The sequence below is a fragment of the Acomys russatus genome, chromosome 15 (assembly GCF_903995435.1).
Source record: "Acomys russatus chromosome 15, mAcoRus1.1, whole genome shotgun sequence".
Taxonomy (NCBI): Eukaryota; Metazoa; Chordata; class Mammalia; order Rodentia; family Muridae; genus Acomys; species Acomys russatus.
Window position 1 is genome coordinate 42,014,240 of NC_067151.1, and position 26,298 is coordinate 42,040,537.

Consider the following 26,298-nt stretch of genomic DNA (forward strand, 5'->3'; position numbering starts at 1 on the left):
GTTCTTATGTAAGGGAAAGGAATTTTATACACTGGCAGCTAGTCTGACAGCAACCCAAATGGTTTTATATTGATTATTCCATTAAAAAAAATAACAACTAAATAAGACATGAGAATTTGGGGTGAGAGTGTCATGGTATGTGTACATTTTTTGTATGTGTGAAAGTAATATATGCAATGTTTCACACTAAAACTGGAAGAGAATTGCTTTAAAAATAAATAAATTCTTGCTGGCAAGGAAATGCATGAGTCTTCTGATGTTGTGGATGTGCGATTGTGGCTTGTGACACTGTCATTTCATTTACACCTGAGATTTCTTTCCTTTGATCATTTCATTTATTTGGGATTTCTGTATAAGTCGTTACTAATAGCACATTTTAAAAATTCTGCCCTTGCCTTTTTCCGAAACCTTTACCACAGTGCCTGCATCCCATACCTCCTGTGATGTGCTCCAAGTCCATGAGGTGGCCAGAGTTCTGATGTAGGACTTGGTGTGATTCTAAGTCTCACAGTGACCCTGCGCTATTTTATTTTTTTAAGACCGTGACACTCATAGGGTGACTAATGGTTTTTCTGTAAAAGTTTTACAAACACAGTCAGCTTAAAATCCAACAGAGCTACGCAATGCAACAGTTCAGATGCATTCAGGTGGCTGCTGAGGGAAGCCTGCTCTTCCTGCACAATTAGCAGAATTGAGTATATGTCATTTCACACAAGAGTGCTCTTCACGTCAGACACACTGAAAAGTGGCACCAAATGAAGAAGGTTTTTAAACTAGGAATTAAACAAGCTTTTCAGAGGAATACCATCTCGTTTATCCGCAATCTATTATTTTCCAAGTTGCCATACTCCTCAAGCCGTATTAATTGTTCTGGACTATAGCACATGCTTCAATGAAAATAAATTACTTTATTTCTATTACGCCACTAATGGCTGTGTGACTTAATTTCATTAGCTCGAACCTGTTGAGAGTATTCAGATTGCCATAGCAGGACGCACTTAAAATGAAAAGATCCTTTCGATTCTCAATTAACGGAATCATTCTCTTTCAACCGAAATGAATGTTATTGAAACCAATTAGCATAGACTGGAAAATCTCTCGCTAATGAGGGGAGTGTGGGTGAGTAAACAGCAATGAAAAGATGAAATTAGAGGAGAGTCTCTTCTCATTGGCCTGAATAATTACATGCTTAGTTGCCTAATTGTCTGGTGAAAAGCGCCGCAGTGATAGTAACAGATTGCCATGTTCATTAGGCGGCAAAAGGCCACCTGCTGCTAAGCTTCATTTTCCTGCAGTCGATACACACGTGTTTATCCCTGGGGATTGATATTTGGACACAACAGTAGCTGGGAGAAGCAAATGAACTTGCCAATATGCTGCAATATTGTGTCCTTTATGCCAAGATACGGAAGCTTAATGTGTCAAATAGAATGAATAAAGCCAACAGTGATAACGAAGTTTATGGGGAGACTGACCTCCGAGCAGGCTGGGTTTACAAGTGTAGACTGTGTCAAGTTCAGCCTCTCAGTACAGATGTTTTCTTCTGGCCTGAGCAACTCCAAATTATATAGTACAAAAGGTAAATTACAACGGTTAGGGCCTCGGCGATATCTTAGACAATGCCGTAGCGAAGGCATGCGATGTAGCTGTTAAAATTGGAAACAAATGTTCACTCCTCCAGGCAGCCCCATGTGTGAGTAGAATGGCCTTGTTCCTGTCGTCTCGCTGTGGGGAGACCAAAAGAAAGGTCCCTTTGTTCATCAGGTAGCCTCCTGAAAAGCCCCCTTCATTTCTTCATTGTGAGCCTGTGGTTGTTTTTCACTCATCCTTCGGCTGGCCGAGGTCATCCATTACACACTGCCCGATGGAAGTTTCCCTACCAGCCTGTTGGGTTGTGGTCCGTAGGCTAAGCCAGGAAAGCGCAGACTGCTTGGGGCTTTGTTTTGTGATGTCAACCTTTTGTATACATCATCATTTTTTTTTTTTTATCCCTGACAGTGTTAAAAGGAGCTTCAATAACTTAAGCCTTCCCCTAATAAAATGGGAATTTCCTTTTAAAAAAAAATGAGTTCAGCAAAGTTGGCAAGGCCGCCCCGCGCCCCCCCCCCCCCCACCAACCTGTCCCGCACTCACACAGCAGCACCTTGAGTCAGTCAGTCAGAGGAGGATGACTGGGTAATGAGGCACCTGCACCAGTTGCATGCCGAAAATGCAAACCTTGCACTCTCAAGACTAAACGGGGTGCAGACAGGCCTACCTTCTGCTTTTCAGGGCTGCTTATATGAGTTTCCAACATTTAAAAACAGAAGATTTAACTGTAAGAGCCACATACCTGACTTTTCTGAGCCTTCTTGAGGACTTAAAACCACCAATGCCAACAGTGCAACAGTGCATGGATGTCATTAGTCATGAGCTCGCAGTTTGACGCGGTCCCCACCATCCCCTTTTTACACCCCAGCAGCTGGGCATGGGATCCATTGCCATTTATTACTATACGTTGTACTATATTTTTCTCCTTAATATAGTAATTTACTTATTCTATAAAAAAGTCATACATGTATCCAGGGTATTTTATCATCTTAAACTCCCATTCCTCCATTCCGTCTCCTCTCAAATTTGACCCCCTTCTCCGTGTTCATAAGAAGTGCAATAGTTCCTAATAGCCATATTGCTTCCAAATGAATTGGTCAAATAAATGGTATATTTTCTGAGAAAAATTCATCTTGGGGTTCAGGGCATGGCTTAATGGTAGAGCACTTGTCTAATTTGTGAAAGGTCCTGGGCTGCATCTCAGCAACAAAACAAAACAACAACAAAGCATGCTATAGAAAGTCTGTTTCGATTGTTGATGTTACCCACCTTGCTTCTGCAGGCCTTCCTGTTTGCTATTCTGAATGCAGTCTTACTTCTTGTTTTCAAAAAAAAAAAGACAATAATTACAATGACAAAGAAGAGGAGGAAGAAGAGGAAGAAAAGAAAAAAATAATTGAAAATCAGAGAGGCAAGATTTGCAGGAAGTAGAATCCTAGGTCTCGGTTAGTGGTCTTCCTCTCTGCGAGGCTACCTGTCATGCAGCACAGAACACTGAGATTCCTAGCCTCAAGGCACATATTCAGATGCACACACTGACAATCACAAAAGAGACATAAGACACCTCAATGTGCGGATACAGCATCAATGGCTAGACTGTTCTACTAATTACCCACTATGGGCATCAGCAGAGGTTTGGAAGCTGGCAAAGGGGGAAGGAAGCAGCCAAGAGCTAACAGGGTAAATGAGAGTTTCCCAGACCCTTTTAATTTGAGAAAGGAAGGAAAATTGAGACTTTGGCATTTGTTGAAACAGCAATCATCCTGGTGGAATCAAGAATCTCACAGAGGCTGCTTACAGGAATCAACTGTCATGTGCATTTCAGTAAATGATGACATGAGGGAGCCAGGCATAGGCAAACATTCCTGTGGCAAATCCAAGTCCTGGATGAGGCCTGGGGCCTGCATAGAATCATCTAGAAGCCCATGCTTTCTACTCAGGGATCCCAAATTTAATAACCCCTTTCTAACCCATCAATTAACACTTGCTGTGTGATTCCAATGTGGATGGACATGTGTCAGAGCTGGTAAAAGTGAATAAAGGCAAAAGGGCTAGAGACAGTCTATGTGACGGTTAGTGGTGAAGATACCCGGCTTTGGTTGGTTCACACAGTTCAATATTGTGCCAAATTTTGTGAAGGTACACTGAAAACACTTCAAAATGCATTCCTTCAAATTGCTTAATCACACTATGTTTTCCAGATCTCTAATTCATGTATAGAGTTTTCATTTTGAACAAAAGCAAAGTGAAAAATATGAAATTTTAGAGGCACATTTTTACTATCTTTCCTGTCTGCTTGAAGCCAGCTGGGTAACTGCCCATATGCATGAGCTTCTCCTCCCATTCCCAAGAGATGCTCCAGAGCCCTGATATGGGTGTCACTTCCCCCCTGCCTGTGGAATGTCTCAGCACTTCTAAACCGTTCTCTTTCCTTTGTGTAAGTCCCAGATACCTAGAGACACTCTCTGCATGGAACTCCCAGTAGCCACCACCACACATGGACTCGGGTACTTAATTTTCACTCAACTCCCTGCCCTCCATTCCAATCTCCAGTCTCACCCTCGGCCCTCTAACGACCTGTTTGCAGAAGCCCCTCCTCCTATCTCACCTCTATTTTCTGGAGATTCCAACTCTGGGTATAGATAGACCCAGGGTCCTCCTAGTCCCTTCTTCCCTGTCCCTACAGATTATTCTTTGCTTTACTACAATCTCTTTGCTGGAGCCCTTCCTCCTAGATTACCTCCAAATCCCTGGAGAGCATGCCTCTAGGTGTGGACAGAATCCTCTTACCTTTTCCCCAAAGCACCTCTCAGCCTTTGCTCCTAACCTATCTCTAATTCTCTCTGCCACCCACGAACCTACAGAGCCACTCTCTGCCAGGGAACACACAGCCACCACACTTGCTAAAGATCCAGAGTTCTCAACAGAAACCAAGGAATGGAGTAGCAACAAAGAGAAGCCCTCATATTAATGCCTAGAATGACGTTAATGATCATAACTCGAGTGCCTAGACACCAGAGCTAGGACACAAATGTTAACAGCCAAGACAATGTGCCTCTACCAGAACCTAGTAACCCTACTAACAAGTGGGACTTGAGAAATGTAATATAGCTAAAGCACAGGGCAAGGACTTCAAAACAGCAATCATAAATATGTTTAAGGATATGAATAAATCCATTAGCAATGCCTGTGAAAATATAGACAATAGAATTAAATGATGAAAACAATTCAAGACCTGAAAGTAGACTTTAACAAAGAAATAGAATCATTAAAGAAAACCCAAACTGGAATAAGACTAGAAATGAAAAATTTAGGAAGTTAAATAAAAACCTCAGAAATAAACCTCACCAACATAGGCATGGAAGAGAAAATCTTGGGCACAGAATACAAGAAAGAAGAAATGAATACCTCAGTCAAAAAAATGTGAAATCTACAAAAATAAAAAATAAATAGTAATCCAGGCACAAAATATACAGAAAATCTTAGACACTATGAAAAGATCAAATCTATGAACAATACGAATAGAATGCTAGGCCAAAGGCATAGAAAATATTTTCAACACAATCATAGAATAAAATTTCCCCAACCTAAAAAAGAGAAGAAGCTTAATAAGGTTCAAAAAGCATACAGAACACCAAATAGCTATGATGTCCAAAAAAGAACCTTCTCACAACACATAATAATCAAAACACTAAACATATAAAATAACAACAACAGAAGAGAAGATTAAAAGCTGCAAGGGAATAGAATAGCATCTGATTTCTCAATGATGTTCTACCAACTCTAAGAGACCACAGATATCAGCCCAGACTATTAAGCCCAGTAAATTATCAATCACAGTAGATGGAGAAAGGAAAACAGTCCATGATAAAACTAAACTTAAGAAGTGTCTATCTACCCATTTAGCTCTACAGAAGGTGCTAGAAGGAAACTTCAGAGGTTAAACATACCAAAGAAAGCACAGGAAACAAATAATCCCAAACAAGGAAATCAAAAGAGAAGTAGGAATCAACATGATAGCAACAAAATAATACAAATTTTAAAAAACGCTGCTCATTGAAAGCTCTCAATATTAATTATTTCAATTCCTCAACAAGACACAGACTAACAGATCAGATTGCAAAACATGATCTAACTTTGTGCAGAATCTTAAAAAAAAAAATGCCTTACTGTCATCTCATAGTAAATAGATTTTTAAAAAATGGAACCAAGAAACAAGCAAGTATAGCCATTTTAATATCTCAAAAAATAGACTTTAAACCAAAACTAATCCAAAAAGATAAGGGAAGACACTATGTACTCATCAAAGAAAAAAAAATTCCTCAAGAGAATATTGCAATTCTAAACAATTATGCAGCAAGCACAGAGGCACCCAAGTTCATATAAAAACACCAGTACACCTTAGAGCACACATTGACCCTCATGCAACAGTGATAGTGAATCACTGCAGCACCAATCTTTGACCACTAGAAAGGTTATTGAGATAAAACCCAGAGAGATATTTTTGAATTAAGTAGGTAATAAATTAAATGGACCAAGCAGACCTTTACAGAAGATTTAACCCAAACACTAAAGAATATATTTTCCATGCAATGCATGGAACTTTCTCCAAAAGTGATCACATACAATGGACAGAAAGCAAGAGTCAACAGATTTTTTTTTTTTTTTTTGAGACAGGGTTTCTCTGTGTAGCCTTGGCTGACCTCGAACTAGCAGCGATCCGCCTGCCTCTGCCTCCCGAGTGCTGGGATTAAAGGCATGCGCCACCACACCTGGCTAACAGATATTTTTTAAAAGAGTGAAATAATACCCTGTGTCCTCTCTGACCACCATGGATTAAAGCTGGATATCAACAACAACAGAAAGCTTACAAATTCTTCATGGAAACTGAACAACTCACTAATGAATGAAAAAAAAAATGTTCAAGATAGAAATTAGGAAAATTAAAAACTTTTGTAGTGAATGAAAATAAAAGCACAACATACCCAAACCAATGGGGCACAATGACAACAGTTCTAAGAGGTAAGTTAAAAGCATTAAGGGTCTACAGTTTTTTAAAAAATTATAAAGATATCATATTAGCAACATAGTTGCATACCTGAAAACTCTAGAACAAGGAAAGGAAATACTGACACAAAAGAGTAGATGGCAAGAAATAATCAAACTCAGGCCTGAAATCAATTAAATAGAAAAAGAAAACACACAAAGAATCGATGAAACAAAAAGTTGGTTCCTTGAGAAAATCAGTAAGATTGACAAACCCTTAGCCAAATTAATTAAGAGGCAGAAAGAGAAGATCAAAATTAATAAAATTAGAGGAAAAGGGAGGGGCATCACAAAAGATACCAAGGAAATCTAGAAAATCCTAAGGCCATACTTAAAAAACCTAGTCTCCATCAAGTTGGAAAACCTAAGATAAACAGGTAAATTTGAAATATATGACCTACCAAAGCTAAGTCAATACCTACAATGCCTTGTAAAATAAAGCAGTAACTAGAAGTCTCCCAACAAAATAAAATCCCAGGGATGAATGGTTCAGTGTAGCATTCTACCAGGCCTTCAGAGACAAATTAAAGCCAACGCTCCCCCAAATTACTCAGCAAAATAGAAACTGAAGGGACATGGCCTAATTCATTTTATGAGATCACAATTGCTGTGAAAGCTAAACTACACAAAGAAAATTGAAGACCAGTATCGCTTATGAACATAGATGGAAAAAATTCAATAAATTACTTGTAAACCAAATCTAAGAATAAATGGTCAAGTAGACTTCATCTCAGAAATTCAGGGATGGACCAACACATATAAATCAATAAACATAGGCCACCACATTAGCTAACTGAAAGAAAAAATCCACACACTCATCCATTAAATACGGAGAAGGCCTTAGACAAAACCCAACATCCTTCATGATAAAAATTTTTGAGAGACTATGGATATAAAAGATATACCTAAAAAATAAGTAAGACAGTTTACAGCAATCCCACAGCCAACATCAATTTTAATGGAGAGAAACACAAAGTATTTCCGTGAAAGTCATGAACAAGATGATGTCCACTCTCTTAATATCTATTCATTGGAATACTTGAAGTCTCAGATCAATAAGACAACTGAAGAAAATGAAAAGGATATAAATAAGAAACAAAGATGTCAAAGTATCTTTATTTGCAGATGATATGATTTTATATATAAACGACACTTTAAAAGTCCACCAGGAAAATTCTACAGCTGATAAATACTTACACCAAAATAGCAGGATACAAATAACCATACAATAATCAAATGTACAAATGACAAATGGACTGAGAAAAGAAATCAGGGAAACAATGTCTTTCACAACAGCCTCAAAAAATAAAAAATAAGAAATAAGAAATATTGTGGGATAACTCTAACCACACAAATGGAAGACTTGTATAATAAAAACTTTAAGACATTGAAGAAAGAACTTGAAGAAGACATCAGAAGATGAAAAGATACCCAATTCTCATAGACTGGTCTTTGATTCATTTGGAGTTGAGTCTTGTGCAAAATAAGCAGCAAGGGTCTGAGCTCATTTTTTCTGCGTGGTGAAACCTGGGTTTCTCAGCATCATTTATTAAAAATGCTGCCTTTGCTCCAATGTATATTTTGGACATCTTTGTCAAAGATCAGCTAGCTATAGTCATGTGGAGTTCTACTGGAATCCTGTTCTATTCCACTTATCTGTGTGTCCTTTTGTGCCTGTACCATGATGTTTTTATTAGTATGGCACTGTGGTATAATTTGAAATCAAGTATGGTGATATCTCTTGAGTTGTTCTCCACCCCCCCCCCCTGCAGGATGAACTTAGGGTATATTTTGGAGCAAAAACAAAACCAGAAAGAGGACATTGGTTGAGGGGGTGGAGGGTGCATTCATGGAGGAGTGACTGTAGAGTGTGGATGAAATGAAAGTAGAGAGGGGGAATGCAGGGGTCAGAGTTCAAGAAGGTAGGCAAAGTGACAGGGATGGGAAACGGAGGAGCCGAGCACAAGCTTCGAAATAAACTAAGTGTGCATAAAGAAGCTACGTGATGACCTTTGGTCTTGCAGTCCAAATGTTAAAAATGCTTAAGAGGCGAGAGTAGGACATATGTGGCATGAAAAAGCATAGGGAAATAAAGCACTGGGAGCTAAAGGTTTCAGCAGGGATCGGGACTGGGGAACGAAGGAGTAAGGAGCAGGTTGAGTAAAACAAGGATATATGAAGAAACCTTATGAAACTCCACAAGTTTGTAGACAAGTTTTGAAATATGTATCCCACCTTAGTGAACAATGCTGCTCTCAGAGGACACAATTCACTAACCTTAAATCTCAGTGCCAGGCACAGGTTACTGCCTCTGCTGCTGGTCAGTGGGACATCAAAACAACACGGGCTCTTGCAGTTGTCGTTGGCTTCTGTGATGGTTTGGATGAGATTGTCCCTATAGTCTCTTACCATTGAATACTTGGTACCCAGCTGGTGATCGTTTGGGGGAAGGATTAGGAGGTGAGACCTTATTGGAGGAGGTGTGTTCTTGGGGGCAGCCTCAGAGGACTTGGTCCATTCCTGATGTGCCTTTCTCTCTGCCTTCTACTTGAGGATCAAGATGTGAGCTCTCAGGGTTGGACTGGCTGCTCTTCAAGAAGTCCTGAGTTCAAGTCCTGGTTCACAACTGTCTGTAACTGTATATAATAGAACCCAATATCTTCTTCTGGTGTGCAGATTTACATGGAAACAAAACACAATAAATAAATAAATAAATAATCCTTACTGATAATTGGATGCTTACCCTATCTATCTTCTTTATAAGTTTATATAAGTATATTATTTATTAAAATAATAAGACATATTCTATCAATTTTTGTTGGGATTAAGAATAGCAGGCTACCAAGAAGAGACTTGATACCCTATGAGCATATACAGGGGGAGGTAATCCCCCTCAGTCACAGTTATAAGGGAGGGGAGTAAGGGGAAAATGGGAGGGAGGGAGGAATGGGGGGATACAAGGGAGGGGATAACCATTGAGATGTAATATGAATAAATTAATAAAATTAAATTAAAAAAATAATAGTGGTTATTAAATACATACATAGATCATATTGGCAGTATTTTGTAAACTGTACCAATCTTCTATTTCAAAGCAGCTACAAGTTCTCAGTTGTTCACTATTATCTTAAAATACAATAAATAACGTTTGCACACACATAGCATATGTATCAAATCATTTTCTTTAGCGTATACTTCCAACGCAAAAACTATATCCTCTCATAATTTGGATCTGACAGTGTCTCTCTCCCCTGGACATTAAAAAAGATATCATTAATTCTACCATGTAGCACGATTTGATTTGTTTTTAATTTGCATTTCTTTGTTTACAGATAATATTGAATGTATTGGTTTTTTGTTCCTCCTATTGCTTTATTGAATTGCCTCCTTACGTCGTGTTTCTATGGGAGAGATAAGCCATTATTATGTACTTGGCCGAGCTCCTTATCTCTGTGTTTCTCCATCTGTAGCAGCACCTGTGAGGGTTTATAAGTGGTATATTACACTGGGTTATGCTCTATCTACTTTGACATTCTAAAACTTTAAATATACCAATGTCCATCTGACATGTCATGTGGCTTTAATCATATTGTCAAGTCTTTCTATGCTCTGAGATTCTGTGATAGCTAACTATAGGCTCTTTTAAATGTGTTTTCTCAGTTTTGCCTTTTATTTTAAAATTTTTATCCACGTGGAATACTTTGTATGAAATATGAGAAAAGAATATAACTTTTTTCAATGGTTACATCAGGTTTCTCAACTCTATATTTAATAATGATATAATATCCATTTTATTATCTTATTGGGCTTCTTGAACCTAAAGCTCCCAGTTTGTCTAATTTTATGCTTATTGCTGCACAAAGACAACTTAGTTCTAATGTATTGACCCACTAAACTTATGGATTCTTGGTTAATTCTGGTCCTGTCATAAGAATTCCTTTTTTTTTTTTTTTCTAGCTATTTTAGGGTGATTTTTTCCCCAAATGAATTTCAGAAAAAAAATTTAAATATGCTGCCTTAAAAGCAGGGAGGAAAAACCTCCTTCAGGTTTTTATATAAATTACATTGAATGTACAGATTAACTTAAGAATATTAATTCACAGCATCTCTACAAGGCTTGAACATGACCAAGCCAGTCAGCATTCCTTCCAGCCTGGATGGAGGGGGCTCATGAGACTCCTCCCCTCACTGAAAAGCTGTTGGCAATCCGTGGCTGGTGAAGTTGTCTACAGGTGTGTGGTCCCTTATGGACCTATGGGTTGGCTGTTCATGCTCCCGCAAATGGCACTACAACTACACACAAACAGGTAGTACCAACTGGACTCCAAGAGGGGATGGAACCTGACTATGATCAAATTGTATTTTATGTATAATTTTTTAAAGAATAACAAAATCTTTTAATTTTTATTTTGCCTCCGTACTGGGAATTGAACTCAGGACCCCATGCATTATAGTGAATACTCTTATCAGTGGTGACATTTTATTTTTTCAAAGTTTGTTTTGTTTTGTTTGCTTGTTTTTTGTTTTTTCCAGACAGAGTCTCTCTGTGTAGCCTTGGCTGTTGTGGACTTGCTTTGTAGATCAGGCTGGCCTTGAACTCACAGTGATCTGCCTGCCTCTGCCCCCTGACTTCTGGGATTAAGGGCATGCACCACCACACCCAGCTTGCAAAGTCGTTTTTAAAATTAAAATGTATAAAGGGAAAATGTCCAGAAAAATTGAAATGTCAGAGACAAAACAAAAAAACTACACATTTTACCAGGGAGCTTAATGAACTGAAGGAATTTAAAATTTTCAAATTAGTTTGATAAATAATTTTAGATAAGAAATGAGTGGTTGTCTCATCATAGAAGAGAAACCAGATTGGGAAGAGGAGAACCCGTAGCCACACTGCCTCTTATTCTCCCTTTATTCAGAGAGAATGCCTGTTTCTTTTACTACTGAAAATACTTTATGGGAAAGCCAATGGATGGGGTTATGACTTTACTGAAGGGTTCTTGCAAGAAACCTACATTTTCAGCTTTATTACAAATTTCAGGTCAAACTTGTTTATGAGTAAGAAAGACAGTCAGTATCTCTGGTGGCTTCCAGTCACTTAAGCAGAATTAATATGTTCAGTAATCCCATCTCATTGATTCGATAAGGATAATTTCTATGCAAGAATGAGAAAGACCTCTCACATATTGAACACACATTCCAGTCCTTTAATTAAATGGGGTATGGATGGAAATGTAAGGGAGCAAGACAACAGTCAATCCATCCTTAGCTCTGCATGTATCATATGATACATACATATGCATATCATGTGTGTATTATATCACATGTATTCTGCTTAGCCAACAGTCAATGCACCCCTAGTTCTATATGTATCATATGTATCTATATGTATCATTATATGTACATAAATAATGTATGTATTATATATATGCATATATATTCTAGTTCGCAACAGTAAGGGAGCAGGCTGAAAATGCCAACCCTAGTGTGTGCGTGAGTGCTTCAGGAAGAGGAGAGCATACACCCTGGGAAGGAGCCTCATCCACTAGGAAGCTCTGCTAACAGTGTGCCTACAGTCTGGCTTAAAGCAACACTTCCCTGCCCAGGGCAGGCTTCTCCTATAGTCTGAGGTCGTGTCAAAGCCTGGCCTATGCACAGTGGAGAGGGGCAGAGGACACCAGAGGCCACATAAGTCTAACGACCCTGGGCAATCAATGTGGTAGAGGGTCATGGTGAGGTCACCCTCTCATTCAACTGCTTGAGCAAGGCCCTCCTGCACTTGAAGCTTAGCTGTGTGCTTCCTTAATTGATGGGAGGGCATGAGGGCAGTAAGTGTGCAACAGGTGGACCCAGGGGCCAGTCATGCAGCTCAACCTGGCTTCTCAAGACTTCTGGGCCATCAGCATTGGGAAGGTGAAGCCCCTTCCTCCTGAGGCTACCATGGGATCCAGTAAGGATAAGCACAGGTGGGCCTGGATCCTAGGAAGCACTCAGTAACCAACGCTGCAGCTGTGCTCTCTGTAGAACGCAAGGGTCAGTTTTTTACTCACTTGGGCATAAAAATCAAATCTTCTATCTTTTCCTAATCTATTTCTAAAGAAACAGTAGAATCTCAGAATTGAATCTTTGTTTCTGTCTTTCCTGCTGTTTTTGAATCTCTCAGGTGAAAGTATGTTTTTAATTTATAGCTATCAAACAGCCCCAGTGCAGGGAGGCCACAGAACCCTCCTTCTGTGCTATGCAAATCTCCACTATTTCACCTGTAAATCCTATGTCAGCGATGAGCAATTCTGACAGGGTTCTCAGGGTCCATGTCAGTTAACCTCTGTGGATGTCTTCATCTTCTTACTACCATCTTCAAGGCATAAGCGCCACTGTGCGTAATACGGCAAAGAAGGAAGCCCGTTCCCCTAAGACTCATCTGCTTCTGCCAAAGTTGCTCTAGGAAACCTTACGCTACCTTATAAGCATAGTTAAGTCGGTTGTGGAGACAAACAGGACTGAAGACACCTTGGGCATGCCCACTACCTTCCATGTGACTTCCAGATGAAAAGGGGGAAGCTCGGCTGCATAAACCCACACCCAGCAAACGTCTGAGAGCACTACAGACTCAAGCAGCATTAGTGCAAACGGACACACTATCCTATGTTTCAACTGCCGCTCTAAGAGTAAACTAGAAACATTGACTCGGGTCAGATTGAACAAACTGGCTTGGGTTCAGAATTGAATCAAGCTAAGATTAACTCAGACTAATTAAGCGGCGTCTTGATTTCTACCCAGACGCTAATGGGGGTGCCGCCGGCCTCAGCATACAGTGACATACAAGTGAAGCAAATGCCTACTGCGAGCAAGACTATGAAACTAGCAAAAGAAAATGTGATTTGTCACTGTGAGAAGGCTACGGCTTTAGCCAAATTGGATATAAAAAAATAGCCATTCATCTTAAGAAAGTGTCCAAATGGTTTAGGGCCCAATTAGCAAATTGGCTACATTAATTACTTTTCTAGTCTGCTTCTATGTTGCTGTGATAAAACACTGACCAAAAGCAACTTGGGTGGGGGCGGGGGTAAGTTTAGTTGACTTACAGCGTATAGACCATCACCAAGGCAAGCCAAGGCAGGAGCTTGAGGAAGGAGAAACCACACAGGAATGAGGCATACTGGCTTGCTTCCTCCAGCTTACTCAGCCACCGTTTTGTTATTTATACAGCCCAGGTCCACCTGCCTAGAGATGGCACCACCTACAGTGGGCGGGTCATCCAACACCGGTATCAATTACTAATCAAGAAGATGCCCCACAGACATCCCCGGGGCCAATCTCTTAGAGGCAGTTCCCTTTTCTGATAGAGGCTCCCTCTTTCCAGGTGTGTCGAGTTGACAATCAAGATCAGCCACCACAACACAATTACCAAGTTTGTTTTGTATCACAGCCAGTCATTAACTGACTAGGTAGTTTACTAATGTCCTGATATGCTAAGGTGCTTTATTGGAGATGTGACTATTAACGTTTGCTTTGTGGAGACGTGCTAAATAGTTTCATGAGACTCTCAGTATTGAAGCACACTGAAAAAAAAAAAAAATCACTGAAAGCCAGCCCAATCTGAACTAATATCATTATGATATTATGGAATATCATTATGGAAACCAGTGATTTGTACAAATGACCAAAAAGTTCATCATATTAAATGTATGCTAATGGCAGATACTTTTATTTGATTTTGCTTAAATATTTTTCATTTAGAATACAATTACTCTGAAAATGGAGTTGTACTAAATTAAGGGGAGGCAAAAGATATAAGTTGAGCCTGAGACTAATGAAAGTAGACTAGAAACCAATGCTGTCTACCCAAGTCCAAGCAGACACTCTAGAAAATAATCCTGAAATGATGGATCATCTGTCACGTAGTCAGCCCCGTGCACCTTCACCCTGGAAAGCGCTGATGCAAGGCTGACTCACAAAGCACCGGGACCAGAGAACAAGCCTCAAAGAACTGCTCTTCTCAGCTGCAATGGCTGCATAGAAGCTCCCGCCTGGTCACTGTTTTCTAAAAATACTGAGCTCCACGCGGAACCTGCACTTTGAGACAGGGTTCAAACCAGGTTTGATTTTGGAAGGTGATAGGAACTTTCAAGAGCGAGTCTAAGCCTAAAGGCGTCCCATAAGCCGACTGTGGCCTCTGAAGAAACCACTGCCCCAGTCTAGAGCGAACAGTGCCTGTCGGTCATGTCTATGTCGTCATCGTGCCTTGGAGACGACTGTGAAGAAGCAGAGCCTTTGTCTGTCTCACTTAGTTGTGAAAGAATTGATGATGAACGAGAAAATTAACAAAGCCAAATTATTTATGTGTCTCTGCTCTGCGTCCTGTCCATGCGGTGCCATTTTCAGCTCGCTCCTCCCTGTTGAAGCCTAGTACCGTCCGGTAAGATGCACGAAAGGAACTTTGGAAGACGAGATGTGAGCAGCATTTTGTCCAAGGAACCAGGAGTGAGCAGCCCGAGACTGGAGCCAAAGCCCTGTGCTCTAAAACCACACTCTTGATATGACAGAAGAAAGACATTTCTGAGGTGGTTTTGCTTTGGGTGCATTAGAGCATCACACCCCTTCTGAGTGGAATGCTCCTGATCTACGGCTCTAGTAATAGACCAAAGTTGAGCTGGCTTTGAAGGCAGTCTAATAGGATGAGTTTCCAAAGAGAAGATCCTCTACTTGGGAGTCCTACCTGTTGAATAACCAATATGGAATTAACAATAAAGCAAACTGAATAAAATTCATTCTACCGCCAAAGAGAATAAAAAAGATTAAAGACCTTAAATTGAAAGTCCAACTTTATGAGTTTAATACCAAACCCAAAACTATAAAGGCGTATAGACAGATGATAGATAGATGGATAGCTAGCTAGCTTGCTAGATGATAGAGAGATAAATAGATAGATAGATGATAGGTATTCTCCTAACAAAAGTCAAGTGCTTAAGAGCAGTATATAAAAAGAATCTACATTCTAATTTTTTATAAAGAGAAAAAAATGTGAGCCCTTTTAAGTGATATGCAATCATTTATCCAAAAGACAGTCTCAGAATGAACATCAAGGCATCCTATGAGGGCAGCAAAGAAAACGACTAGGACTGACCTCAGCATTCTTCTTGTTGCTTAAACAATATTTGGCTTTGAAAGCAGAAAATTGCTCTCTCCTCTGAGATAAATGTCATCTAAGTGAGAAGACAGTATCTTTCTCCATGCCCTAACTTACAAAATACATATGTGAGCATGCACTCCTACACACACACACAATTATTTTTACACCACTTGAGATACATAAATAGATAGAAGAGAGAGACACAGAGAGAGAGAGAGAGACAGACAGACAGACAGAGACACAGAGACACAGAGACACAGACACAGACACACAGACACACAGAGACAGAGACATGGAGACAGAAACATAGAGAGACAGAGAGACTCTCATTTATTTTTTAAGACATTGGTATATATTTCCCATGAACAGTACTAGTACTGTGTACGTGATGACAGTTGTGTTATCACAATCAGGAAATTGAACGTTACCATAGTGCTGTTGTCTTCCTGACTCACTCTGGTTTTACCACTGTCCAGTTAATGTCTTACAGTGAAGTTCTCCCTTGATTCAGGATCCAATCTGTGATAACACATTGCATTGAGCTCTCCTGATTCCTCGGTCTAATTTAATTCAGTCTTTTTTTTTTTTTTTTTTTTTTTTCCCTCCTTTCTTTCTCTGCTCTTGACATTTTTTGAAACAGGTTGGTTAGTTTTTTTAGGACTCTCTTGAACTTGGATTCCTATGGCGTTCTCTCACCATTATGTGAGATTTGGGTTATGTATTTTTGGCATGGGTATCACAAAATGTTACTGTGCACTTCCCAGGGGAGCATGTCAGAAGGCTCAGGATGCTCAAGCCACGATGCTCATTTGATCACCTGGTGCAGGTGGCCCTGCCCGTTGCTCTTTTGCAACAATACCATGCTTTCATATTTAATTAAATAATACTGTGGGGATATGTTTTGAGATTTCCTTTTAAAACTCTGAAACCTGTTCACCATCACATTTCAACCACTACTTTTAGTGCCTTTTAATAGTAATTGCAAAATGGTGCTTTCCTTTTAACAGCATCCATCCTCATTAGGCCTCCATTTGTCGGCTCTGCGTCTACTATGAGAAAGAATCATCTCTTCTCCCAGCTCATTTACATTTCTCTATGTATTGTTAATTTAGACTGATTAGTTTTTATTTTACTCAATGTGTTATAATCCATTAGTGTCCTTTTGATGTCCACATCCACAAATACTTTTAAAATGGTGCTAGAAACAAGAACCATTTCTCAAATGCCAAGAAACCAAGACAGCTTTGAATGTTTAACTACAATAAATAGATAAATAAATAAAAATCAAGAAAGTAAATAAACTTGTTTTGTATTTCCTGCCTTCCAAAAAGATCCAGATGTTAACAGAGAAAGCTTAGAGAGAATGTTAAGAATAGAAAGATTTTAGAAATCATCATACAATTGGATTTTGATGAGGAAGGACTCAGTCTTGGAATTTTATGCAAGTGCTCATAGCTGACTCTGTCTTCACCAAATCCCTACTTCTCAGGCCTGAAAGATGACTCAGAGGGTAAGGGTGCTTGTTGTCAAATGTGACAAACAAACTGAGCTAGATCCTTAGATCCCTTTTGGTGGGAGGAAAGAAAAGATTTCTGTGAGTTGCCCTCTGACCTTCACGTGTAGGCTGTGGTGTGTGTGCACATTTGGTGTGCACACGAAATAAGTAAATGTTTTTTTTAAATCTGTCACTCTTTTTTCCACTTTATATTTTTTGACTAATTCAAGGAGGCAGAAGGTGTGCACACACACACTTCTCCCAGATGATCTCACACACGCATATTGCTTTTGGGTGATCACACACACACACACCACACACACACACACACACACACACACACACACACATTGCTCTCAGGTGATCACACACACACACACACACATTGCTCTCAGGTGATGACACACACACACACACACACACACACACACACACACACACACACACACACACACACACACTCCTCCCAGGTGATCACACTTCATAGGCCGGTTACAAGGTGCCTTACTGAGATGCTGGAGCCCCACAGTGATGGCCACTACTTGCTGCTTTTTTCTTTCTTTCTTTTTTGAGATTATAATATAATTACATCATTTGCCCTTTCTAGTTCCTCCCTCCAAACCCTCACATTCACGCCTTCTTGCTCTCTTTCAAATTCATAGCCTCTTTGTTGTTAATTGGTGTTACTTACTTTTATGTATAGTTATATACATTTCTATTCCTAAATACGCCTTGTATTCTATTACATGTATATATGTTTTTAGGCCTGGCCTTTTGGCAGTACATGACCAGTTGGTGCTCTCGTCCCTGGGGAAGACTATTTCTCCTGCTGCCAGCATTCCTTAGTTATCTTTGTGTAGGGTTGTTTAATTAAACATACATGGAAATTTTTTAAATGAACTCTAAGCCTTCTACCTGAGAACAGAAAAACCAAGTATAAAAGTTTGTACTTTTTCAAATTATTCTTAACTCTTGGACACAGAACAGCTTAGGTTTCTTTGCTTGCTCCACCAAGAGGCTGTTGATGCTGGTGTGTTACAAGAGACGACACTTCTTTGGATCATCTGGTCAAAGTCGCATCTGCCAGTTATTCCACCATAATAGCACATGATATCACATAATATCACAATGCACTGTTCTTTATTTTGATGGAATTTAATAGTCAGTGCTTGCACTTAACATTTCTAGTCCTAGTGTTGAAAGGAATAAACAGTAGTAGTCATTATTAAACATTTCTTGAGCAACATTTTTTCAACCATGCTGTTTAATTAGCTGTGTTCATTATTTCAGTTAATTCTTAAACTCAATACAAGGTAGTGAGTTTGTGTAAGAACGCTGACATTGTCATGGGTGGGGTACTGGCCTCATGTCCCATAAATTAGAATATAGCTTGGGTAAGTAACTGTGATGACCCCCACCCAACCTGTCCCCAGAGTCTGGACCAGTGTGCTTGAAACACCAGAAGTGCAGGAAGAGGAGGCTTTTCTTTGATCCCAAAACAGGCTTTGATTGGATCCCACCAGGCGTATTCTACTTGCAGAGCCACGTTAAAGGAAACACAGTCTCAGGATGGAGCTGAGCTGATGGAACTGCTCGGGCTCCTAACGGCGAGCTTATCTTGGGCCCATCTTTCTCCCTTCCCTTCCTTTCTCCCTCACCACACGTAATTAGGCAGTGCATCCTATCAATTTTGCTTCCAAACTGCCCCCTTGGATCCACTCTCTGCTCTCCGCTGACCATCCTCCAATTAGAGCACTTCCTACACTCACCACACTGCTGGATTCTTCTCCTCCTTCTCTTTCCTCCTTCCTTTCATTTATCATTCCCACCACAGGAAAGTTGTCTCACTCAGTTTGGGTCATGGCATTCACCTGCGCAAACACCCTCAAAGGCTCCCCCATTGCTTGAGACAGAAAGTCCTTATTTGTCAGCTTAGCATCTGTAGTCACCTAGCACATGATCTCTGCCTGCCCTCCACCCTCTCCCTGCACGGATACACTTACAGTTTCCTAAGACAGACAGCCCTATGTGGTCCAGCTTTCTGTTTCTATTCAGCTTCCCCTCCACCTAGAACATTCTTCTCTTTGTACTTCTTCCCTGCCTTGCTCCACAATCCACACCCACCCCTGTCGCAGATCTCAATTCCATCTTGTTAAAGAGATGCCTGTATACTGAAAGTGATGCTGGCCTTAAGTAGTCAAGTGAGCCTACAAATTGTCTATTACACAGAGATACTTCAGAACTCACTGTCCACCAAAGAACTGCCTTTAATCAGATTGGCCTACCCTTTCTACACAAGCCTGTTCTGTTTATGATTCTCTTACGGCACTTAACAAGTTCTGCTTTTCATTAAAGCTAGCTGTAAATACTTCCATCTTCCCACCAGATCGTGAATACTAGACAAGAGGAGACACCTCAAAATAGCCACTTTCTCATAAGCACATGTCGACAGGTATCTGTAAGTATTGGTGGAAATGTTTTTGTCAGTGTAGGAAAATAGGTTTTCTACACATTAATGACAAGCAACAATTATAAGGTATTTAATAGACACATGCATGTGCAAAATTACCTATAGTTATACATCTATACATAATATGAGGGACTAATAGTGGGTACCTAATAAATATCTACTTATTGCTGATTGAAAAATACAGGCTTTGAATAGACATCAATAGAAAATTTCATACGCTATACTTTCATTGCTTGAGATGTGACATCTAATTTTCTTTAATGATATAATTTAGAACCTACATAGCCTTCTTCAATTATAAGATGCATAGATTAATTTAAACTGAGATGGAGTAGATAATTTAAGATAGGGGAAGTCCTAACAGCCAACAAAAAATGATAACTGCATATGTGCACATGCATACACACACAAATATATATATACACCAGAGAGAGAGAGAGAGAGAGAGAGAGAGAGAGATATTTTCCTAAAAATAAATATAAATGGGAGCAAGAGAAAGTGTTTGCAGTACAAGGACAAGGTCCTGAGCTCAAATTGCCATCACCCACATTAAAAACCAGACATGACTGTGTTTGCCTATAACAGAAACTCTGTGGAGAGCGTAGACAGCCGACTTCCTGCCAGCCTAGCTCCAGTGAGGGACCCTGACTCATGGTAATAAAGCAAAGCACGGCATAGCAGGACACTTGACTTCCTCCTCTGGCCTCAGCACTCACAAAATAAACACATAAACAACAAGCATAAAAGGACTTCAAGATTTAAAATTTTAAATTCTTACTATTTAGCTCCATCATTCTATTCCTGGTAACTTATTATGAGAAAATAATCAGAAATGTAGATTAAAGAGCTATGGTCAAAAATTCTGATCAAAGAGTCACTTATAATGATAAAAATTGCGAAGAACTAAATTATTAAGTAATAGAGAAATAAATTATGTAACATTCTTATAGTGGAATATCTAGCAATCATTAAGAATAACATTGTGAAAGCTATTTAACAGAGCGTGAATAGATCAAAGACAGTATGATACAAAACAATACAGTGTGACCCCATTTTGTGTAAGATGTTTGGTGAGAAAATAGCTGGTTTTCCCACTTTATACACAATCTACTTTTTCCAAGTTTTTATAATAAAAACTTGTTTTTATTCTTTAAAACCCAAAATAGAAATAAAAGATTACCCTGACTTTTTCCTGGTAGGACCAAGATTCAAAGACCAAGCAAGTCAGTTCTTTATTTCCTCCGAGAGTAAAAATGACTGACTTCAAAAACCCACCAGAACGCTGTAAGCTCCCATCTCAAAGAAATTGTGCAGTGTTTGGGATGGATAAATTTAAAGAGACAGCCAGTATTATTCTCATCTGTGATGCATCATTTCTACCTCGGATATGATCTTTAAAAAAAAAAAAAAAGTCAGTCTGACTTCCTTTATTTTAACTCCTACAACTGTACAGACACCATCCAGTAATGGAAGGAAGCCGAAAACTCTGCCTCGTCACTGCACATTTAATAACCACAGATACAGCCTCCTGCTTTTGAAACAATAAATTATTCATATGAAAGGAATGCCAAATTATTAAAAGCCATTGGATGACTCTCTGACCTTAATTGACAGTCCCCAGGTTGAGTGACAGCCTGAGAAATGGTGTGGTCAAAGCAAGTATGGACAAGGCAAGACTAGCCTCTCCCGCTGCCCACTAAACCACATCACTGAGAAGAAAGGAAGTTGTGTCCATTCTGGGGCTCTCCGAGATGACAGTCCTTCCTCCTGCTGGGTGTACTCTCTGTTCACAGTTAACAAATCATTTTCACATTTTCACATGAACCAGTGAGATAATCTGGGTGACTTACTATAAACTAAACTTCAGTATAACTTCAGTATAAAGAGAATGAAGAATGACCATTTACAATGTGGCATAAGAACTACAGCCAGTACATGCCTGTACTCCCAGCACTAAGAAGACTGAGGGAGGAGGTTACACACATAAGACTGCCCTGGGCTGTGCAGTGAGAACCTGCTAAAGAGGGGAGGGAGGGAGAGAGGGAGGGAGGGAAGAAAGGAAAGAGGGAGAAAGGGAAGGAAGGAGGGAGAAAAACAAGAAAAATTAGAGTATATGAAAGATTGCATTTATTCAGCCCAATTTTATATTATAAATAAAAATGTGTCACATTGTACAAACTAGATAAAAGTAACACAACCCCCATAATCAGAACCAAGTTCTAGCTTAAACATACTTGGCGGCAGCTGGTCCCCTTTGAACTCATCACCACATCCTCTCTCCGCATTTCTTCCCTTTGAAAAGCACATCTTCACTCGGCTTGTAGCAAAACATGCTAATTTGATCACACTGATTCCTTTTAATGCAAAGAGTGAATTGTTTTTAGACCACTGGTGATTAATGTAGGTATTGATTAGCTGATCAATAAGGCCACAGTGTCTAATTATTGATAATCCCTCTCCAAATGAAAGATCGAGTGTAGTGAGTCCTAGTTACAGAGTTCAAAATATAAAGTGATTCAATGTGATGCCCAGTAATTGAAAGTCAAACTAATCCCATAAATTAAATCACAACAATCCATAACATTTACCTGATAAATCCTTTCAAAGCTGTGTTTAACTTTCACCACTCTGCCCACCCCCCTTTCCAAGACCCTCTGAAAGTCTTAAAACACATAACTTGTTAGGTTAAAAATCATTTTAAAGTGATTTACCTTTAAGAAGTAAGGGGTCCAATAACGCCACCCCTGATGGCTGTATATCTAAACTAACAGCTATGATCTCTGTATCACAGCAGAGAAGGAAAACTGAGGAAAGTCACAGTGGATGCCCGCCCAGAGCACCAGCTGTCCCTGCTTCTTAGACTCACAGACCTGGGAAGCATTTCAGAGATCCTATCACCAATCCATTTGCCCTCCGACAGGCCAAAAGACCTGATGATTGTCACGTAGCCAGTTAGAGGATAATTCAGGACAGAGGCTCCAGAGCCACTCCATGGGCAATTTTGACCTGCTGTGCACAGAGCATGCAAGCATTATTTTACACCAATATCAAAAGTTTCCTTAGGGGCTGGAGAGATGGCTCAGTGGTTAAGAGCACTGTCTGTTCTTCTGAAGGACCCAGGTTCAATTCCCAGCACCCACATGACAGCTCACAATTGTCTGTAATTCCAGTTCCAAGGGATCTGACACCAATTCTCATAAAATAAAATTAAGTAAATTATTTTTAAAAGTGTACTCAAATAGTCAACCATTGTAATGTATGATGAAAATGAAGCTTTTTTAAAAAAAATACATAAAGACAAATCTTGGCTTGAATTTTCACTGGCAGTGTGGACATAAGGTGGGAAGACCTTGGTAATGAAAAGTCACTAACTCTCTTTGCATTGAGAGTCTTTGTGTATAGACTCTCCTTTGGGATATTCCTGTGTCACCATGACAGGGGACAACCAAGTGGCAGAATTGTGTGGCCCTGCAGCTGGTCCCTGGAGTCACTGCTAAGGCATAGCTCTTTCTACTTAGCATGTGTATCTTCCTTTTTCCTTCTGCAATTTAATTTTGACATATTTGATCCTTCAAACTAATGGGGTGTGTGTGTGTGTGTGTGTGTGTGTGTGTGTGTGTGTGTGTGTGTGTAAGTCAGAGGATAACTTGCTGGTCAGTTATTTCCCTTCACCCTGCATCCTGGGGATGGAACTCAAGTGGACTGGCTTGACAGCAAACACCTTCATCTGTTGAGCCGTCTTGCTGGCCCTGTCTGCTAAATTTTAAGCCAAAGCCCAAGGGAGTGAGGACAGGATCCCCAAGGAATGCAGACTACGTTATCATCTTGTCTTAGCTCCTTAAACCTTTGCTTTCCCCCCATAGTGACATGCCTTCTATGTTGTTCTCCTATCAGGTAAGGTAAGAACAACTCTTTCAACCTCTTCTGTTCCTCTGCACCATGGCTCATGGTAAAACTGTTATACATAGGCTCATCAAACTTGTCTCTCATGAATGGAGCATTTCATAAAATAAAGAAAATCTTATTTTTCCCCCTTACATCAAAGTCTCTCTTTCTTGGACTTCTATTTCTAGATGGAGTAGCTTGTGTCAATCCAAACTTGCATTTAAAACGTGTATGGAAGGAAACTGTCTCAAGTTTGGTTTTAGGTTTGTTTTTGTTTTGTTTTGTTTATTTAAGTAGCTGCTTGAAGTCATCTGAGAAAAAGTAAGGAATCCCAGCCTTGGAATGACCGGATGCCAAGGTGAACACAACTGGCTTGAGGGGCTTGGCTTTCTCTGCCTTTTCCTTGTGAGGCCAGGAAACTAGGCCACAAACTAGTGAGAGATCTCCATGGGAGGCCTGAAAAGCTGGCTGCCCAAAGCCCTGTTAGCAAGGACTGATGCTATGTTAGCATTCAGTAAAAGTTCATCTCAACCTTGGCTTTGCACCATACCCAGAAGTTAGCTTTGGGTAGATTTTAAGCATAGGTGAGAAAAACAAAACTACAAAATTTCTGAAAGACTACTTAAAAGAACATCTTGCTGATCTTGGGGTAGGCAATGTCTGCTTAGACAAAATCTAAAAACATATGGCATAAATAAAAAGATTAATAAATAAGAACTCTAAAGTTAAGAACTTAAAGTGGGCTGAGAGATGGCTCGAGGAGTTTCCAACATGGCGGCACCTATCACACACTGTATCTGATCTACTGCCCAGAGACCAGGGACCTGACTAGGAGCCACAGACTGCAAGAACTGGAGATCACTAGGTGAGTGGGGTCCTGCACAGTGCAGACTGCAGGCGGGCCTGGCCCCGGGTTAAACAACAGCCCAGGGAGGTCCTGAACCCATTCCCCAGACTCCGGACCGGAACCCACCTGCGGACTGCAGCTGGCCTCTATAGCCCGAACTCTGTGTGTGGGATGGTGGAACACCAGAGCTCCTGGCCTGGGGAAGTATCAGGGAAACCAGTGAATCTGTCCTCGGACCCTCACCCCCACCCCACCTGCCCCATGCCAGTCTACGGAGAGCCCCAGGGGCCGCGGGGAAGCCCAGGTAGGTGGCTGTGAACATGTTGCTCAGCCACAGCGAGCGCCTGCAGTCTGAACAGATCCAGACCGGAGCCAGGCTGCTGGCTGAGGCGGACAAGCCTGCAAAACTGGGCAAATAGAATCCAGCCAGGTCAGTCCGCATGGCCCAGCAGGATCTCCCATGCCCTTGGGAGAAGCTGGAGAGATCGCTCAATGGCTACAAGTTTGCTGTGTAAGATTGAGGGCCTGCCTTGTAATCCCAGCATCCAGGGAGGCAGAGCCAGGTCTACAAAGCAAGTCCAGGACAGCCAAGGCTACAGAGAAATCTTGTGTAGAAAAGACAAAAAACAAAAGAATGAAGACATGAGCTGAGATCTCAACACTCACATAAAATACGGCATAAATCAAATGCTGTGGGAGACAGAGACAGGCAGACCACTGGGACTGGTTGGCCAGCAGCCCAGCTCCAGGTTCAAGAAGAGATCTTGTCTCAAAGGAATAAGGTGAGAGAGGGACAGAACAGGACACACAATGTCCTCTTCTGGCTTTCTTGAACACACACACACACACACACACACACACACACACACACACACACTCTACACACCACAAGAAAGAAACAAAAATTGGGATTTTGCGACAGAACACTATTAAAGGAAGGTCAATATTCATGGAAAAGATTATAAGATGTGTGCTGGAAGCCAAATCTATTCAATGGAAAAAGGATAGCATCTTCAACAAATGGTGCTGGTCTAACTGGATGTCTACATGTAGAAAAATGCAATTAGACCCTTATTTGTCACCATGCACAAAACTCAAGTCCAAGTGGATTAAAGACCTCAACTTAAAACCAGAGACATTAATTCAGTTAGAGGAAAAAGTGGGGAAGAGCCTGGGACACATAGGCACAGGAAACAACTTCCTGAACAGTATACCAACAGCCCAGGCCTTAATGTCGACAATTAATAAATGGGACCTCATGAGGCTGAGAAGCTTCTGTAAGGCAGGAGACACTGTCAAGAGAACAAAGCGACAGCCTACAGACTGGGAAAAGATCTTCACCAACCCTTCATCTGACAAAGGTTTAATATCCAAAATATATAAAGAACTCAAAAAATTAAACACCACAAAACCAAACAACCCAGTTGCGAAATGGGGCTTGGAACTTAACAGAGAATTCTCAACAGAGGAATATCAAATGGCCGAGAAAACACTTAAAGAAATGCTCATCCTCGTTAGTCATCAGAGAAATGCAAATAAAAACGACACTGAGATTCCATCTTACACCCATCAGAATGGCTAAGATCAAAAACTCAAATGACACCACATGTTGGCAAGAATGTGGAGAGAGAGGAACACTCCTTCATTGCTGGTGGGAATGCAAACTAGTACAACCACTTTGGAAAGCTCTCTGGCGCTTTCTCAGAAAAATGGGAGTAGGGTTTCCTCAAGACCCAGCTATCCCACTCCTTGGAATATACCCAGAAAATGCCCTACCACACAACAGGGACATATGCTCAACCATGTTCATAGCTGCTCTATACATAATAGCCAGA